The sequence below is a fragment of the Dermochelys coriacea genome, chromosome 9 (assembly GCF_009764565.3).
Source record: "Dermochelys coriacea isolate rDerCor1 chromosome 9, rDerCor1.pri.v4, whole genome shotgun sequence".
Classification (NCBI taxonomy): Eukaryota; Metazoa; Chordata; order Testudines; family Dermochelyidae; genus Dermochelys; species Dermochelys coriacea.
This window is the reverse complement of record NC_050076.1, coordinates 20,300,815-20,321,344: the sequence shown is the minus strand read 5'-3', so window position 1 is coordinate 20,321,344 and position 20,530 is coordinate 20,300,815.

The window sequence follows — 20,530 nt, the reverse complement described above, 5'->3', positions numbered from 1 at the left end:
GTGGTTAGGGCAGTGACCTAGGATGTGGAAGATCCAGGTTAGAATCTCTGTTGTGCCTGAATCACAGTGATCTAGTATGAAAACTGCTCTGAAACAGGGAGAGTAGGGACTTGATCCTAGATCAGACCCCAGGACAGTGCTGAAATCATGAGACTATACAGTGTGAGTGTACCTCTAAAACAGACGTTTTGACACAATTGTATTTGCAAAAAATGTTTGAAAGGGTTCCTTTTTATGCAAGTAGAAAAGGAGTACTTGTGGCACCTTAGAGACTAACAAATTTATTAGAGCATAAGCTTTCGTGAGCTACAGCTCACTTCATCGGATGCATCCGATGAAGTGAGCTGTAGCTCACGAAAGCTTATGCTCTAATAAATTTGTTAGTCTCTAAGGTGCCACAAGTACTCCTTTTCTTTTTGCGAATACAGACTAACACGGCTGCTACTCTGAAACCTGTTTTTATGCAAGTGTGGAACAAAAACAAATGCTGAAACCTTGAAAGCTGTTGCTGTCCAGAGAATGAAAATTCTGTTTTGCTCTAATAGCTACATTGTAGTTTCTGCATACTTGCCTCAGAAAAAGCCTAGGTCTACTTTTGGAAGTTTCATATTTAAATATGATGAAGAGAGAACTAATCCTGACACTTTCACAAAGGATATTTTGTGTGGGTTTTTTTTAATGTACCATAATTCTAGCCAGCTATGTACATTTTATATGGTATATATTTGTAAATCCAGGCAATTGTGTGTGGCAGTCTATTGTTTTTTCTGTCACGCTGCACGTTACAGTCTATTACCTTCCATTCCAAATCTAAATAAAATGTTTTTAGAAAACTGTGCTCTTACATTTAGCTGCTGTTTTGCTATGTCAGGTCTGATTTTCTCCAGCAATGCATGCATAGCTTTTAGGGAGACTTATAGAATGATAAATTATATAATAAATGAAAGGGAGTGGGGTATGTGGAAAGAATCTGTGAAGGTTGTACCTGTCATTCCTCTGCTCGGTGCTGGGGATGTTACCTTTATTTTTATATTTCTTTATGTACAGGTTATGTTCAGAATGAGATGACCACTACATTTGGTAATAGTAGCATCCATTGATACTCCGCCCTTGCCAACAGTTACCTCACAATGGTGTCTGAGGATATCACCAAGTGATATACTTGTGGTACCTGTGTAGCAACAATTTGGTGACTGTTGTCATTTAATGGTGTCTACTGTATATTGGGTCCAATATTACATATTACCCTTCTCATGGAGCTTATATATGAGACTCATGATTTGAGTTTAATGACAGAATTCTACCAGTCTTTTCAATGAGATGAAAAACAGCCCTGGCCATTAATGGTGATTAGAGAGCTGATATTTTTCACTTATAAAAAGTGCCAAATCCCAGTTGGGATCATTATATTCTGCAGGGCTTTGGTATCAGGACTGAGGTCTTGAACAAGACTTTATTCAATGGGAAGTCAAGTCAGTGCAGAGAGCATTGCACTGGACTGATGTGTTCAGTGATCCAAGCTGCTAAGTAACTTATCTGAATACCATTTTGTATCAGTGGAGATTTCCCAGGTATATAACTTATACCTAGATATTAGTTGCATATCCAAGTGTAAAGGTCACAGATGCATGGGTTACTACAAACAGATCTGTCTCTAATAGGATGGGGTATCCTCTGACCATTCACATATGGAATGGGAATTTTATGCCACTTTAGATATCAGGAATCCTCAGAACTATCAGATATCCAAAGTGTATGTCTACACTGCAATAAAATACCTGCAGCTGGCCTGAGTCAGCTGAATCGGGCTCATGGGACTTCAGTTGCAGGGTTATAAAATTGTAGTATAGATCCTGGGCTTCAGCCCAAACATCTGAGACCCACTCCCACACAAGGTCTCAGAGCCCAGGCTCTTGCCCAAGCCCAAATGTTGGCTGTGAACCAACCTAATATTCTGAGTGTAGATGCCATCGATAGTGAGGATGTCAGAGACCACATCCTGAGCTCTGAGGATATGCCCACACAACTTCTGGGAGCAAGTTGCATCCTGTATCAATAGACTAGCGTTAACAGATCTCATGCTAGCATGGGTGTTTGGCTCAGTCTGGCACTCAGGCTCTGAAGCCTAGGGAAGAGTGGGCTTCAGAGCCCAAGCCCAAACATCAATGTTAAGTCTACACAGCTATTTTTACCATGCTTGCCCAAGACCTGCTAAATTGACTCTAACAACCTGGGCTGCGAGATTGTCTCCCAGCATCAGTATAGACCATACCTTTTTAGTCCCTTTTCTTATCAGCTTCATCTCAATCCTCTCTGGGTTCATCTTTACACAGCTACTCTTTATTAAGTTGTAGATTTTGGCTAAGTACTGAGACAGTTGGAAGGTGATGCTATTTGTTTGTTGGGCTCAGTAGCATGCAGATTACCTGAGTTGTCTCATTACTTCTCCTAACTGCTCCAGGCAAATGCTGAATAATATGGAGAAGATGGAGCCTGTGGGACACAGCACCTGCCTGTCCCAGACACAGGACATTTGTCCATAACAACCCACTGGGTTCAGTGTGAGGGGAAGAACCAAAGCCATTTCAGGGCATTTCCAGTTACCTACTTATAGCTTCTTGGAATGAAACAGAAGTATTTAATAATGATCAGTATCAAACATCTGAGAGGTCCCACGGGATATATATGGATGCATTTTCTTGTTTATTGTCAGGTAGTCATCCACAAGAGTCAGTGCTCTCTCACTGCCATGCCTACTCTGGACCTGAATGAAAAAGAATCTAAGAGATTGTCAGCTAATATGTGATGCTGGTGACTTTTCTCTCCCTGTTCCCTATTTCTCAATTTGCTTGCTCTACAAAGTGGAGGTTAGACACTAAGTCATAGTTTGTGCGGTCTCTATTGTCTGATTATATAATGCCTGATAGCCCATTCTCCCTGCTTAGCTCTCTTTTCAATGATGACAGAAGGGTACTGAAAAGTTTACTATCTAAATTGGACATAATATAGTAAGGGTACATCTACACTAGAAGCAGACACACTCATGCTAGTTCTCCTTGAGCTAGTGCACTAAAAATAGTAGCATACCCACTGTGGCATGGACTAGCTGGACTGACTACAAACTTCTGAATTCCATGGATGTGTACTTGGGATCCTTCAGGATGAAAAGCTCAGTAATTTATGCATTATTATGGGACTTTATATAATAATGAATAAAAAATGCCAGATCCTCAGCTGGTGTAAATTGACACCAATTTATGTTAATGGAACTATGCCAATGTAGACCAGCTGAGGATCTGGTCCTACATGCCTAAATCTGATCAGCGTTGTTAATAGTGGAAAATGGGGAGCCATCCTACTCAGGCCCAGATTAACCAATGAGCCCTCAATGCATTTGCACATGGTCCACATCTCAGAGGTCCCCTACCATCAGGGGAAAGGTAGGGGGTATTGTGGAACCATAACATGTACAAAAACAGGACCAAGAAGAGTGAGGGTGGATGGGTATCTTGGGGTGAGAGCCCTGCCTGCAGCCTCTGTCATGAACCAACTGGTCAGAGCAGGGAGCTGGGTCAATCCCGTGTGACAGGAGTAGCTGCAGGATAAGTGAAGGTGGGCTCATTGTTCCACATCCCAGAGGCAGGAAGTTGGGTGGGGAGGTGGGGAGTTCCAATTGCCATAGTGCACAAGGCCCCACAAGTGTTTAATCTGGCACTGGTCTTACTCCTCTTTCTAAGGGATTTTGCCATCTATGTCTATTAATTCTGTTCCCCCCTCCCTCATTTTTCCAAATAAACCAAATTGTTTTGGGTACAAGGATATAAATGGGATTATATCCATGTTACGGAGGCAGAAAACTGCTATGGAAGTAATGCAGTATTATGTATTAAAATTTGGAAAATCACTGTATACACTGAAAATTGGAAGGCTTCTCTATTTCTCTCTAGTTCTATAAACTTCAACAAGCATTAGACCACAACATAGATTTAGAGTTATGGCTTTAAAATGAGACATCAGAGTTCCTATTTGTAAATGTTCTCTCAACTCCCTGACTTCTGCACAACCGTCTCTTAATAAGGGTTATGGTAAGGGTCTTCCAATTAAAAAAGGGGGGGGGGGAAAGCCAAAATCAGTGACAGCTGGGTTTATGAGGGTGTATTCATTAGTTAACAGCACCCTAAATTAGCACTGTATATGTTGTATCACTCATGCTTTCCAAACTAGATCCCTGAGATAAAATTCACTAGTTAACGCAACAATGATGAAGTTAATTTGAATCAGTTGACATCTTGGTTGTTTAGCCTATACTGAATTCAGAAAAAATGTTCAATTTAAATATGCTACGTAAAGTGGACAACTTAAGGGCCTTTTATTCAACCTAAATGTCCAAAATGCTTAACTTAGAAACAAGATGACCTAGGTGACGTCCAGCACCTTACTTTAATTGTTCACATTCCTCTGTATAGGAAAAGTGTCAGAAATTAGTAAGCGTAAACACATCTTTACTCACATTTCCATATCCAGTGTGGGTTCCTATTCTGCAATGTTAGTTACAGGGGAAAAGTCAGTTCTGGACAACTTCCTGTTTTCACTAGTGGCGAAGAAAATATTTCTGATATTTTAAATTGTGTATGTATCTATATCCACTGTGATGCATCTTTAGAGGGAGTTGTCCCTGAAAATGGTATTTAGTTATTTCCTGGTCACTTACTAATGTTCCATCATAATTCCAGGAAATAATTTATTCAATATACAGATGCACTTACCAGACAGAAACTAATCCAAGTTGCAGAGCTGCCAGGATGATTGCTATTCTTTTCACAGCTGGTTTTGGGATTTCTTCAAAAAGAAGAAAAAGGGGAGGAAATTACCTCTAACAGAACATTTTCATTGACAACAATACTCATTACCCATCGTTGGAGTTCATTAATTACTTTGAGATTTTGCAAAAAGAAAAGGAGTACTTGTGGCACCTTACAGACTAACAAATTTATTTGAGCACAATGAAGTGAGCTGTAGCTCACGAAAGCTTATGCTCAAATAAATTTGTTAGTCTCTAAGGTGACACAAGTACTCTTTTTGTTTTTGCAAAAAGAAAAGCACGGCTGCTACTCTGAAATTTGAGATTTTGGTTATCTGAATCAACTACTTTGGGTAAGATATTACAATATGTCTCCCAGATCTCTAAACATCTTAGATCTTCAAAACAATGTTTGGAATACATGTAGGAATATAACAAATAATAAATATTAGTTTTATTATTTATTATAGGAGATTAAAGGGAGATGAGGAAGTCTTTTTCATACAAATATAACAGGAGTAAAGAAGTATTAGGAAGAAAGTAGGTCCATTAATAAATGATGAAGGTGAATAAATTATTCAAAAATGACTGGCATGCTAAGCTTGTTTTTTAAAATCTGCCTTCATCAAGAAATCTATGGAAAGAAAATCTGACCCATTACTAAGGAAGAAAGATTCTGCTAAAATAATCACTGATACAAAGCAGACATATATGTACAAATTAAGTAATTGACATTCTGCAAATCAGCCAGGCCAGATGAACATGGGATCATAAGAGTTATTGCTATTGACAATATTGAAAAATGAACAACTAGGAAGGCACCAAAAGCTTTGAGGAAAACAGATGTAATACCAGTTTTCAAAAAAAGGAAAGCACAGTGATTCTGATGCTTACTTTCCTTTAAGCCTAACTCTAAGGGTAAGAGAACCTCAGAGAGAGGGGGAAGAGAGACCCTGGACAGACAAACTTGATTATTATTGGTTTCCTTACATAAAATTACTGGGTAAAGGGAATAACACATGTAATTTATTTTACAGCATATTTACCAAAAGTAAATTTGTGGATGACTGACATGCATTTAGATTTAACAAAGGCATTTGATATACTTATCTCAGCAATCACAGCTAAATGACATAGCTCAACTATCAATCATTTACAACCAGTAGAGTGCAAAAGATGGAATTATTTATTAGTAAAAATTCAAATAGTGAATACATTTGAGGAAACTGATCTAAATAAATGAATTGCCATGATCATTTGCTTTTTTTTCTGCTAGAATGGTGCACTGTAACATGAAACAAAAACTATCTCTACTTAAAAGAGTATAAACACAGGGAATTAAGATTATTCAACTAGGGGCACAGATTCAAAGGCATAAAAGGCAGAACATTAATGGAAGTTTGGGAACATAATTCCCATTTGTGCCTCTGAAAATCTCCCCCTTACTGGGTTACTTCAGGGATTGATGGGAAGTCTGATTTTTAATTTAACATCTTCCTTAGACTGTAGAAGTCAGCCACAGGGCCTGAGTATGGGAAGGTGCAAAGTCCTATTGTCCCAGGAAGAGCACTGAAGACATTTTGGATCAGGCAAGTGTAATCTGCCCAGGGTCTTATCCATGCAAAGGGATGATGTACCATTTGTTAGTAAATATGCCACATCACACAGTAATAGTTCAGAGAAAGTCAACAAAAATAATCATCTATGAGTAGGGAATAGACTTATAGGGATAGATTAAATGAGAGAAGTATTATGTACTGTGTCTTGGATGAGGCTAAGGTGGACATACTAGTTGTCTGCAAATAATTGAAAGGTGTAAATCATATGGATATAAAGGAATTATTTAATATACATGTTTATAACTAAATGCTATAGGATGAATATAAGAAAGTTAACGTTTAGCTGAATATGGGGAAAATAACCCTGAAAGTGAGATGTACAAGACTGTGGTATAACTAATGTCCATTTCTTGTTCCTTTGGAAAATAGGCAGGGCAAAGCAGTAGAAAATATTCTGTAGACAACACATCCTTGTTGGCAGGCATATAGACCTAGTCGGTTTTTTCCATTAGTACCTTCTCTGATCAGTCAGAGTGCTCAGCATCAGCAGTGATTTGTTTCAAAGAAATAAATGACCCAAAACAGATTAATGAATCTTTTAGGACATACTAATGAAAAGGAGGATTGCAGACTTGTATTCTAGATACAGATCTCTCTCTTCAATTCTAGATCTCTCAGCTTCCCTGAGAATCAGTAGCAGGTTTTCTCAAGATAGTTAGATGAATTCCCCAAGGTTATACATTTGGGGCCAAATTATATCATCACTTACACCTGTGCTTCTTAATTCAAGGGCCCTCCGTCATCAATCAATGGGTGCTTACAGCCCTAAACCTAACATTTCATCTCTCCGTTGTGGAATTTATTCCCTCTCAGGGTCAATTCCAGAGAACAACCAACTTATTACAAACAAGCAAACAAAGACACTCCTTGTCTGGAGGACAAATGTAATTACAAGTCTCCTTGGCTCTGGATAGGTAACTAGTGGAACTTGTGTGAATACTATGTATGCTGATATAATATACAGCTATGGTTAAATCAAGTCTCGTGGCAGTCTTCAGCTTTAAGATCAATTACTTGCAGCATATTAGGATATGCAAGAATTGTCACAGTGGATTCTAATTCAAAATCATTACTCTCCATTTTCTAACAGTCAGCTAATATCACAAACATCAGCCTTTGCAGAAATCTCCTATATTATTTCCGCACCAAACCAAGAATTTAATAAGCAATTAATTGCTGAAATGATGCATAGCTATCTGCAATAACCATTTATAGACATTCAGTTCAGAAGGAGAATAAAATTGAGCTGTTCTGATACATCTAAATGTACCTGTGGGGAAAAATGGCTTGTGAGTGATGTGATTAATATAGGGGTCAGAATAAAAGGGGAAAGGACAAGGTGTCATTTTGAAAGTTAACTTTTCTTTAAAAATACAAAAAACCTCAGCAAATGAACATGTTGTGAATGAAGACACAGGCAAACATCTTCAAATGCAAGTTCATAGACACATGGTGAAACCTGGTTTCATTTAAGTCAGGTAAAACTCCTATTGATTAGTGAGGCCAGGACATCACCCGTAGATTTATATTTTGGCACCTAAATGAAAGTCACCTTAATTTCAAATATAAGCAACTGCAGCTCCCATTGATTTCATGGGATTTGTGGGTAGCTTAGCATTTCTTAATATCAAGCCATTGATGCCAATGAGAACACACATTTGAGTAGCTGCTCATATGGAATTAAAGTTGTGGTTTATTGTCTGGCCCTAAACAGGCAATTGATATATCCTTCAATATGTAGATTATAGATATGATAGCGTAATTCCTAGTCAATCAGCTGAGCGTAAATGTTTCATTTAGAAATTACATGAATAGGAAACTATTGGTAAGAACTTTTTTTTAATTAACATGATGTTTTTAAGCAGGATAAGACTTTTATAGCAGGCTTTGTGCTGACCCAAAGTCAGTGCAGAGAACTTTGGAAAAAACTCAGGAGCTACCCTGTTGAGTCGGCATTTTGTTTTTGTATTATTGAACTTACTGTTTGTAAAACTATTTGAGAGAAATGTTCACCTAAAAGGTTTGCCAAGATGATTCTCAAAACCCCTGCAATAGAAGCCAGCTCAAAGAGAAGGATTTGTATTGACCCCTAAGCCTCAATGAATCTTCTCTTCTCTTCCATTATTTCATCAGGGGCCTTCCCAAATACTTTGTGCCAATCTGCACCATGATGTAATTTACCCAGAAAGAGGAGACCATTGGCTAGTTGTAAAGGGGGGGTGGGGAAGGATGAAGTGAGATTGTTTGGTTTAGTGTCTGGGTGCCAGCTGGTGCTTTTGGGCTGTGATATAAGGGAGATCGGACTAGATGATCTGGTGGTCCCTTCTGGCCTTAAATGCTATGACTGTAGGAGGAGCCATCTCCCAAATACTGAGAGATGGGGATGCCCAAGACCACCATTGCAGGAAGACTCAGAGCCAAGCCACCCACTACCAATCAAGGGAGGGAGATGTACCACCTGCTGAAACTGAAGTAATATTTTTCTGTAGCTAAAAATTTTTTAAAAAAAGAGAGAGAAATACATTCAGTTGTTTTCTGTCGCTCCCACTGGTGAGAGTCACTACAACCTTCTTGACAATAACTCCCATTTATTTTATATGTATACCACACCTAACAATTAATAGGATATTTTGCTTAGATTGTTTGTTTTTTGCTGAATTGTTTCAGTTGACCCCTGAGTCATCATTTATAATATAATTTTTTCAAAAAAGTTTCATCCAAAATTTTTATATTTTATTTTCTCTGTTCTTCATGTCTATCTTGTTCTTTTTCACTCTAGTAACTTATCTCTCTCTCCCCCCTCCCCCCATTCCTTCCTTCATCTCTTTCTATTATCACTGTTCTTCCACTGGCCTACCCTTTTTGCCTTTGGCATACACTTGAATGAGGGAATGTCTGCATTTAAAAACAAAACAAAACAAAACAGATGTTTCCTTCAACTCTCATGTGACAAGAAATGCTTCCTCAGGAAACACTTAAGATCACAAGGTGTAATTTTGATAGCCAGACCTAATGATTAGTTCTCAGTAGCTAGTAGAAAAAATATTGTGAAAAGGCTATCAATCCTCATGCTTTGCAGTATAAATTGGTCACTGGCTGGGGTCAAAAGGAGGAACTGCAGAATTGGCAAGGTGCCTTATGGAATTGTCATCATCCTCTGGAATGTCCTTTATTGTCAACTCTTGGTAAAAAGGCAACAGGTTTGATGATCATTCAGGTATAGTAATTATTTGGTCAAAACAGTGTAAAGCATACCTTTTAAAGATTTAAAGACTGGAGTACATTCTAAGTTCATGTGGGCTGTCGCAAGTGTTTGTGGGAACAATGTTAAACGCGACTGTTTCTTATCTGTTTAACCAGTGCAAGCAAAACATAACTTTTTCTAAATCTTTTTCCTTGAAGTTTGAAAAGGCATTGATATTCCAATAAATTTGTACCTTCTGGGATAATTGCATCTCATCCTTATAAATGTCCCCTTTCCCTTACTTCAAATATTTTAACAACTTTAAGATAAATTAATATTACCACCAAATTACCACAGGGGTACATTCTCCTCTTGCTGCTCAGACTTAACTCCCAGAGCTATGCACTTTCATTGAAAGGACATCATACCATTTAATTTATACACACATTGTTAATAATGAGTAAAGCCCTCTATTTTGTTCACACTTGCCTGGGCGTAAAAGTAACTGTCTACTTAAAATTACAAATGGGCTATTTAAAATGGAGTGATCCACATATTTATGCATAAATATTTAACAACCTCCCCCAAACCAGCAAACAAAAGGCTTATTAAAGTGTGCACATTCTGCAGTATTTTTATATCTATCTAACATGCAAAGATTTGTAAACTAAGCTCAACTGACTGGTATTAAAAAATAATGCGAATAGAGAGGTTTGTAATGTGTTTCTATAGAATAGCAGTGCTTAACATATGATATTTGATAGTGGCAGGCAATATTAACTATAAGACCCATTTGGTAACTTTTTTGAAATAAATCACTATCGTCTCTAATACTACGTGTATTATGGAATTCATTATAAGTAACTTAGTGGTGTCATTTAATCAAACTAGTAGTATGCTTTATTTCTTTTTGTTTGTCTGGTGTTAATTCAGTTTTAGATTTTTATTTGAAAACTCTTGCTGACATTTTTATATTTTTACTCACGTCTATAACTATATTTATCTGATTTTTCTGATAAATCCTTTAGGGCAGAATCTAGTGAATCCATTATGTACTCTACACTACTGGAATATGTTTTAGTACCATTGGAAAAAAAACTATTTTTAGACATTCAATTCTTCATTTTGCTGTTTTTATAGAGCAGTCCAGTGCAACTAACCTGTTACCTCTTTATAATTATTCATATTATCTATTTTTAGATCTTTAATGAGCCTTTATAACTTTATTTTAATTTTACCTTTCTAAAAGACTATTAACTGCCTATTACATTGTGCACAAAATTATAAAAATAAGAATGGCCTTACTGGGTCAGATCAAAGGTCCATCTAGCCCAGTATCCAGTCTTCTGACAGTGGCCAATTCCAGGTGCCCCAGACAGAATTAACAGATCAGGTAATCATCAAGTGATCCACCGCCTGTCACTCATTCCCGGTTTCTGGCAAACAGAGGCTAGAGACAACATCCCTGCCCATCCTGGCTAATGATCCATGGATCTATCCTCCATGAATTTATCTAGTTCTTTTTTGAACCCTGTTATAGTCTTGGCCTTCACAACATCCTCTGGCAAAGATTTCCAAAGGTGACTGTGTGTTGTGTGAAGAAATACTTCCTTTTGTTTTTTTGTTTTCCTTTTAAACCTGCTGCCTATTAATTTCATTTCATGACCCCTAGTTCTTGTGTTATGAGAAAGAGTAAATAACACTTCCTTATTTACTTTCTCCACACCAGTCATGATTTTATAGATCTTTATCATATCCCCCCTTAGTCACCTCTTTTCCAAGCTGAAAAGTTCCAGTCTTATTAATCTCTCCTCATACAGAAGCTGTTCCATTTTTTGAGGGGATCAAAAAGCACATGGACAAGGGGGATCCAGTGGATATAGTGTACTTAGATTTTTCAGAAAGCCTTTGACAAGGTCCCTCACCAAAGGCTCTTAAGTAAAGTAAGCTGTCATGGGATAAGAGGGAAGATCCTTTCATGGATTGCTAAAAGATAGGAAACAAAGGGTAGTAGGTGTCCCCCAGTGGTCTGTACTGGGACCAGTCCTATTCAACATATTCACAAATGATCTGGAAAAAGGGGTAAACTGTAGGTGGCAAAATTTGCAGATGATACAAAGCTATTCAAATAGTTATGTCCAAAGTAGACTGCAACAAATTACAAAGGGATCTCACTAAACTGGATGACTGAGCAACAAAATGGCAGATGAAATTCTGTGTTGTATAAATGCAAAGTAATGCACATTGGAAAACATAATCCTAACCATACGTACAAAATGATGGGGTCTAAATTAGCTGTTACCACTCAAGAAAGGTCTTTGAGTTATTGTGGACAATTCTCTGTAAATATTTGCTCAATGTACAGCGGCAGTCAAAAAAAAGCTAACAAAATATTGGGAATTATTAGGAAAGAGATAGATAATGAGACACTTAATATCATACTGCCTCTATATAAATCCATGGTATGCCTATATCTTGAATACTGCATGAAGATGTGGTCACCCCATCCCAAAAAAGATATATTGGAATTGGAAAAGGTTCAGAAAAGGGCAACAAAAATTATGAGGGGTATGGAACAGCTTCCACATGAGGAGAAAATAAAAAGACTGGGACTTTTCAGCTTAGAATATAGATGACTAAGGGGAGGATATGATAGAGGTCTATAAAATTTGACTGGTGTGGAGAAAGTGAATAAGGAAGTGTTGTTTACTCCTTCACATAACACAAGAACCAGGGCTCACCCAATGAAATTAATAGGCAGCAGGTTTAAAACAAAAAAAGGAAGAACTTCACACATTGTACAGTCAACCCGTGGAACTTGTTGCCAGGGGAAGTTATGAAGGTCAAGACTATAACAGGGATCAAAAAAGAACTAGATGAGTTCATGGGGGGGATAGGTCCATCAACAGCCATTAGCCATGATGGCCAGGAATGCAACCCAGGCTCTGGGTGTCCCTAGCCTCTGGTTGCCAGAAGCTGGGAGTGGACAATAGGGGATGGATCACTGAATGTTTGCCTGTTCTGTTCACTCCCTCTGAAGCATCTGGCATTGGCCACTGTCGGAGGACAGGATACCGGGCTAGATGGGCCTTTGGTCTTAACCCATATGGCCTTTCTTCCATTTCTAGGGTAACATCTTTGATCTACAATGAAGCTTCCCAGGTGACTTAAAACTATCTCAGTAGATGCTGCTTTATCAAGGGTCTCTACATTCCAGTGGGGCAAAAGGGAAAGATTGAGGCCTCCTCAGTCTTTGAAGCGGGGCACTGTGTGAAAAAGATATTTTATTTTGAAAAATTGTGTTCTCTGACTCAAATGTTTGGTGGTTTGCCCGTGCATGCTGGGTTCTCTTGGCTTATCTATTTTATTTACTGTTGCCTTCACCAAAAAAGCATATCACGTGGCAAGAGTACCCAAGGCAGTAAGTTGGCAAGAACTATCATCTTGTCATAGGAGTCCTGGGTCTTTGATTTCCTGCCAAATGTATACACCAGTTACATCTCTCTCTCTCTCTCTCTGCCCAGTAGCAATACCACAGCTAGCATTCATTATAAGCCCTTCAGCTCTTAATATTTACCTCAGGCTGAAACTGCTATTCAGATTGGCAGCCAAAGAGTGTTTTTCTGCTGTTCCCATTTGCAAAATATAATATCTTTTTTTTAAATAAGAGGTGATCCTCAAAGGAGCATGACAATGAGTCCTTCCTTCTTTGTTTGCCTTGATTTTTGATTCATGTTAAAATTTTAACCCTCTAAATTGTTAGTCCATAATTTATAAATCTTTGGATTTTGGGGTGGTTGGGGGAAGAAGAAATGTGTTATGTACTACCACCGAATGCAGTGATACTTTGGTGATTTTGTAATGTCTATAATACTCAGCTACTATTTCTATTATAACTTAATATTATAAAGACATATAATTGTTAGCAGAGTGCTAAAATAAAAAACTGAGCAAAGTAAAATCTGCTTTATTTAAAACATGAGCAAAAAGGTTTACTAGAAAACACCAATTTTTGGTAATTTTTTTCTCTTTCTTTCTGTATTGTTGAGGCATGGATAGCAGCCCCATAGTTAACAGTTAAGGATATTACTTGAAATGTAAATTCTTGTTTCACATTTTCAGGACTGAATTGGTCTCCATATTGGTATAATAACTTTTCATTGGACAAGTAGATGGGGAAGAAAATTTTTGAAAGGCACAAATGGCTGTTAGGGACCTAACTGCCATTCGTGCCCTTGACAATCTCCCCTTGAATGTTTTGAATATTTTTGAAGTATATTTTTAAAATGTCCCTTTCTGAAAATTGGTCCTGTTTCTTCATATTTTGTTGGGGGGAGTTCTCTAGCTCAATAAACAACACCCCCCCAACACACACTTTGATAGTGTATCAGACATAGGTGACTTTTGAACATTTTTAAAGATAAAACACAGAGTTAATCCCCTTACTCAGAAAAAGATAATTGATTTTCACAATTCTAGCTGATAGAATTCCTCAAATCCCTCAGTTATTTCCATTACCTGCTGCTCTCAGCCTGGCTCCCTGAATAGAGATACAATTTCAACCAAACTAAAATGATTAAATGCAAATTTCCATTTTTCATCAAAATGTTGTCTTTGTCCAAGTCTTCCAGCCAGCTCTGTCTGACTCACTAGCTGAGCTCTGCACATGCCCCCAGTGGCACAGGAAGGCAGGGTGGGAGATATGGGATTTGCCTCTGAGGAAGGGATGTGGCTTTGGAGGGATGTGATAGGGTGAACAGGGATATGATGGGCAACCAGAGAGCTAGTGGAAGATTTGAGGGCTTGTTCAGGGTGTTACAGGGACTGAGAGGGAGGTTACCAGGGATATGCTGGGGCACAGAGAGGGTGGGTTGTCTTGTGGGTTGTCAAGACTGGGGCTTTATGACCAGTTGGGAGATAGCACGAGTCACTGAACTTCCTCTGAGGCTTCAAAGGTTGAAGTGTTCCCTTGAAGCATCTGCCTCTGCTCCCCAGCCCACCAAGAGACAGCAGCATCATGAGAAGACTGTGATGGACCAATACCTCCCACAGAGAAACTGAGGACTGCCCAAGGACTGGTGCATCAGCTCTCCAGAGAACTAGACAGGAGTACTAGGAAAGTCCCGAGTGTGTCTGTGCCAAGGCATCAGCCCATCAAGGACTTGCTGTGTAAGTGCAATGAGGAACAGAGGCTGATCGATTGGTGGAACCCACCAAATGCCAATGCAGCAGAGGGTCTGGTCTTCCCTTCATACCCAGTTTCACTCACCCCACTCTAGGCTCCAAGCTTTCATAATCATTCCCCTGCTTCTCCAGTATTCAGCTTTCTCTTTTCCCCATGGCAACATGCAGCAGTACCATGGGAAGTGAAGGGAGATGCAGCCAAATAGAAGACATTATGAGGAAGGGTTGAATTGGGATTTGGCGGCATGGTGGGTGAGAGGGCATGTGGGTAAATCTTTGATGGGTCAGAAGGGGTGCTAATGGATGTAGGGAAGGATGTGGAAAAAGTAGGGTTTTAGTTGGGAGGAGTGGAGTGGAGTGGAGAGATGAGGAATTGTGCTGGTCATTCATATATATGTGCTGGCACATGGATTTACTTTAAGCACTTTTGAAAAATGTGGTCTAGTTCAATAGTCAATTAAGCTTATCTTGAAACTCAGAAAAATACTTCATTTAATAGTTGAAAGCAGTAGCAGCTACTGCAGATTCACACAACAAAATAAACCAGCAAAATGTTCTTGTCTTGCATTTTAATCTGTCTAGCAAAGGAGACTCATTTGGTAGCTTATCAAATCTTTTGTGTGTTTAGCATTTGAACATTTGCTAGAGAGAGTGACAGGAGAAACAGCATCTTTCCAATAGCATCATTAGGGGATGATATTTAGAAAAGAGTCAAAAACTTATTAAAATTTGATCTATGCTTCAGGATCTGCTGTCGAGTGAATCATTCATCTCCACAGTCAGTCTTTGTGCAAACCTTTAGCTTGGTTTCTGTATTCCAAAATTCTTAAAGCTTTATGAATTTAAGATGACTAAAGAATGTTGAGAATTAAAGTATCAGCTTGGGATGGTGTATGATTTAGAAGGAAACATTCTAGACTCCTGCCTCTCTATTGTTCTGTGCCTTGCAGTCTGCATTAAACACACTGACCACTGGCTGGGTAGAATGTAATTAGAAAAACTCCTGAGAGCTCTTACCATCACTGAACTCTGTAGTTATAGGTTGCATTCATGATGACTCATGTTTTATTTCAGTGGAAGTTTCCTAAAGAGAATGGTACTCCTACATTTGGTACAGTGACAATATCATGAAGAGATTAAAAGCATCTTTTTTTTTAATGTTTCCCCCTGGCCCCAGGTAACCAGATTGGTGCTTAACAAAATTGCATGCAAAGGAGGTTGAACTGAAGGTCAAAGGGCAAATTCAGCTACTGGCTACATGATCAGCCAGTATTCAGATTAGAGAATTTAGAAGAAGAGGAAATTCGTACAGGGGGTTTATTTTTCAATTGAAAAGCCACCTATGGCATTATCTTACAAATCTACCATTGAGTTTTCTTGAGTTGTGTGAAGTGCCTACCTATACCGGTTGAAGACTATTATCACAGATTGATAAAAGAGCAGTGTAGTGCTTTCTAATTTATATGTACCATTCCCAGTGACACTATCTCATTACAATTACACTAAACTCAGAGGTTTTTCAGACATTTGGGTAAACAACTGGTTTAGTTTCAGGCTATGCTGATTCACACCACTTGAATTTTGCCTTGAGTTTCAGAATAAGTCAATTGATTTAATCAGATTGCACCTGGTTTTGTGTTGTAACCATGTATATCTGAAAACTTCATGTGACTTTTGATGCAAAGCCATTAATTGTCCCCAGTTTAAAGTGGAACTACATACAAGTTCACTCAAAGTGTAAAAATTGCACAAAGCTCTAAGAGCTGCTGCGTAATTCAGGTGTACCAGACTGTCAATAAGAAGTTAAAACTACTGAATTGGTGTCAACAGGCAAATGGCTCTATTTTGGCATTTGTACTGAGAATCCTCAGCCAGTACAATACCCTTTGAGCTAGGGGAGATGTTCTCTTAGCTGTTGGTAGTAGTAGGACTTGTTACTGTATATCCCCTTTTTAGACCCATAATCATGAAGGGTACAATGAAATCCTCAATCAAAAACTCTGAAAGGTTCACATCATTGGATATATGCTAATTCTCAGCCCTCAGATACTAACCATTTTCAATCACTACCAACCCAGTCTGGATTCAAACTGGCACCCTAGAGGCTATATTCTGTTATCACCTCCCTCAGCCAATTAAACCTCATTGCTTGTTGTTTGGTTTCCAGCTATTTGGTGCAGTATAGTAAGGTTTCTTGCTCTTGCGGTAGACTTTTCTGGAATATGACTGTACTGCAGGCACTACAAGTCCCAGCATCCTTCAGTATTGTCTGTTGTATTTTGATGATGCATTGCCTTCCTCTCTCTGTACAGCACCAAGCACTCGGGGACTCAAAGTCCCTTCTGCAAGGGGCTTTAAATTTTAAAATCCAAAACAGAACAAATTGTTCCAATACATAAAGCTTTGGCTGAGGATCTAATCTGAAATGGGGGTGGAGTTTTGGTTTTGTCTAGTATCTCCTGTTAAATTAGCTGGCTTTCCCTTAAGGTTAAAAGGGTTTAGAAAGTTGCTTGCAAAAGGTGGGGAGGAGTGTTCCAGGGACAAGAGGTAGCATGTGTGACCAGAGTGGAAGAAGGATACAGAAGGGACATTTAGAAGCTCTTAAAGAAGTATGGGAAATGGGGGGTGGGGAGGAAAAATAGGAAGAAATAAGAAAATGTAGGTGCAGGTGAGAGGGAGTGTCCCACCAAGATCTCCCTCCACATTGTGGACTTCTGGCCATCAGAATTTCCTATCAATCTCTTACTCTTCACCAGTGACTCCTGACCTCCCTAACTTCTTGTATGAGTCCATCACCTGGATCAGCACAGCTTAGAACTAGCAACATGTTAGCTTCTATTTATACGTTTCTCTATATGCATGTAAAAACCAGCTCTTTATGTCTTTGTAATCTCCCCCGATCCTCTAAATTGACCAAAATTATGCAAGGCTTTGTAGGTAGGACAATAAGCCTGGACCTGATATGGATGGTAAAATTAAGCCACTAGAAGAATATGAAGAGGAGAGGGAGATAGTAAGCAGGCAGCAGACGAAAAGAACTATAGCATCAGCAGTCTGTGTAGACTGAGAAGGAGACTGGATATAGTCAGAGAAGAGGAGGTTGAAGTAGTTGAGAAAAGAAATCTAAAGCATGGGGAAAGGCGGGGGGGAGGGGTTAGGTCCTTGCTGTACCAAATGTTAAGAATCCCAATCCCCTTTATCCAGCTTCCCTAGGAAGTGTTTTCCTCTAAATCCACTTCCAGCTCCAGATTATCTGGAAACTGGACCGCTATGGAATGAGTACCTGCACTGGACACCTGTAGGCACTGTGTCTTCCCAATGGGCCAATGGGTCTTCCCTTCTTCCCAATCCCAAGATGAGTTTCCTGATAGTTAATAATTACCTTCCTAATATTGGCTAAAAAGGTATGCACACCTCCATCACTACTGCCAGTCTGATATGTGCATACCTAAACCCAGTATGAAATGTCCTAATGGACGTTAGCCATCCACTCCACCCCATTCATGTACAATTTAGCCACCTTCCCTGCCATACCCTCTGCTGTCTCATTTTGGACCAAATTATAATCAGTTCTGGCAAAAGCTTCTGTGTCCCAAATTCCTCTTAGCCCTGATCATCAAGTCAACCCCCTTGCAAATTCACAAATCAGTGTCTGATCTTTGACTGCTAAGGCATGTACAAGGGGCATCAGCTAGTTCCAGATTATGGCCGTCCTTCCAGTCCAACACTGCATTGCATCACCACTGAGACCCAGCTAAAAATCTCCAGGTGAACTGGCCACCTATTTGTGGGCCCAGTGCACAATACTTCATCCTCAGATCCACATACTCTCTCAGCTGATCTGTTCGTTTGCTCCTCAAATTGGATAGATAGTAAAAAACTATTCACATTGCTAGATGCTGAGTCTCCACCTGGAGCCTCACATATGTCCTGTGTCTATTTGAATGTCAATATTCAATCACTTGTATCCCTGAAAACCTCTGGTCCTAGTTGGGCCACAGCTGTTGCTGCCTTGATCCTGAACAAGTGGGGCCCAAATTCATGTGCAGAGAATACTGCCATTGTAAGACCCACTTTCAAAACAGCCACCAACTTTTGTGCCTCTGTCATCATGAAGAAAGAAGGAACCCATGTCTGGTTGGCCTCATTATATAAATTCTTAATGCCCGTAATGAGCAAATTCCTGCCTCACCATCCTCTTGAAGCATTTGGCTGCCCTCCCTGATGTGTTTTTTCACATCCTCAGGGTCAAGATAACCAATCATTCACTCCACTTTAAGTCCCTGAACATCAAAACCCTACTTGGAGTATCCCTTGCCAACACACACACCAGTTCATTATTCTAAATGGTCCAAAAGATGCTATCAGGAATGCAATCTTGAACAAGGCCATCTTCTGGATGCTTCTGCATATCTGGTGAAGCACTTGTGATAAACCTCTCAGCTTCTGAATAGTGATGGGATGTCAGGTATCTTCCCCAAGGCCTTTGTTTCATGACTAGCTCTCTCACAACATCTTTGCTAAGAACCTGCCACAAGGTTTTGGGTACCGTTTCATCCTACTAATAATCCTGATAAGCAACCAGAGATGGTGGATCATGCCAGCCTGCAGCATACCAGTGATACCATGTTCTGAAGTACCTGGTCTTCAGAAAGAGGTATAGTAATATCCATGTCAAGAGAGGGTTTTGGCCAGAAGGAAGAGGGTATAAATTCCCTCCCTTGCGTGGTGAGCATGGCCTGTGTCCCACCTGAGACTCTTCCGGTCCACCCTTGACTGAAGTAATTGACAACTTTCCCCTCTCTTCAAACCTCCCATAGCCCTTTTTTTTCTCCTGCTTGACAGACATGGTCTCCACCTTCACCCCCCACCAGGCATTCAGATTGCGGAGAGTGCATTGTCAGCAAGACCGAGTAGATGATCTAGTTGGTATTTTCTTTGCTGTAACTTCTGTGGAGAGGAGAGGACAATTTTATAAATGAGTGACTTTTACAAACTGAGCTTTTTCTTTCATTGTAATGAATCTAGAAAACAGAAGGCAGATGCTGCATGATTATGTTTAATGTGACGATGGCAGGATTTCATCTGTGTTATTCCAATTTATCTCTAACTGTACAGAATAGCCTTAAATGGGGAACATTTTCCTTATTTACTCCATGTTTATCATCATTACATTTTTTTCCTGAGCACTAAAGAAGAAAAGGTTGCAAGTGGCATGGATCTAGGAAGCTCATAAATATAAAGACTATGCCCCAGACAGGGTGGCTTAGTACAGAATAATGTAATGACTGGTCCTGTAATGGTCATAAACAGGGAGAAATGTACATATGTGTAAATAAGCAAACACTATATGCTATCTGGAGCTGCTCCATGACCAACTTTGATCTTTAGGATTGATAAAAGAAGCTTTTTTTTCTGAGCCATAGCCAACCTCAGGTTTGCCTGTCCTCTTTTTACCATGATACATGTGTGGAGTGATTAGGAGTCCGAACAGGTGTGCATTGTATGACAGTGTTGTGGGCTGTGAACTATTTCTTAAGCATTCAGTACCTTCTTGTGCTCCTGCTGTAGTGTGCAAAGCTCCTCTGTACCCACTTCTATGCTGTGCAAGCAGATGCAGGACTGACCTCATGAATAAGCTAAGATTGAGGGGACTGATATGTGAAGTGTTCTTCTCCACAGAGTTGACTGCCTCCAATGATTGAAGCCTGGGGTGCTCAGTACCTCGCAGGATTGTGTTCA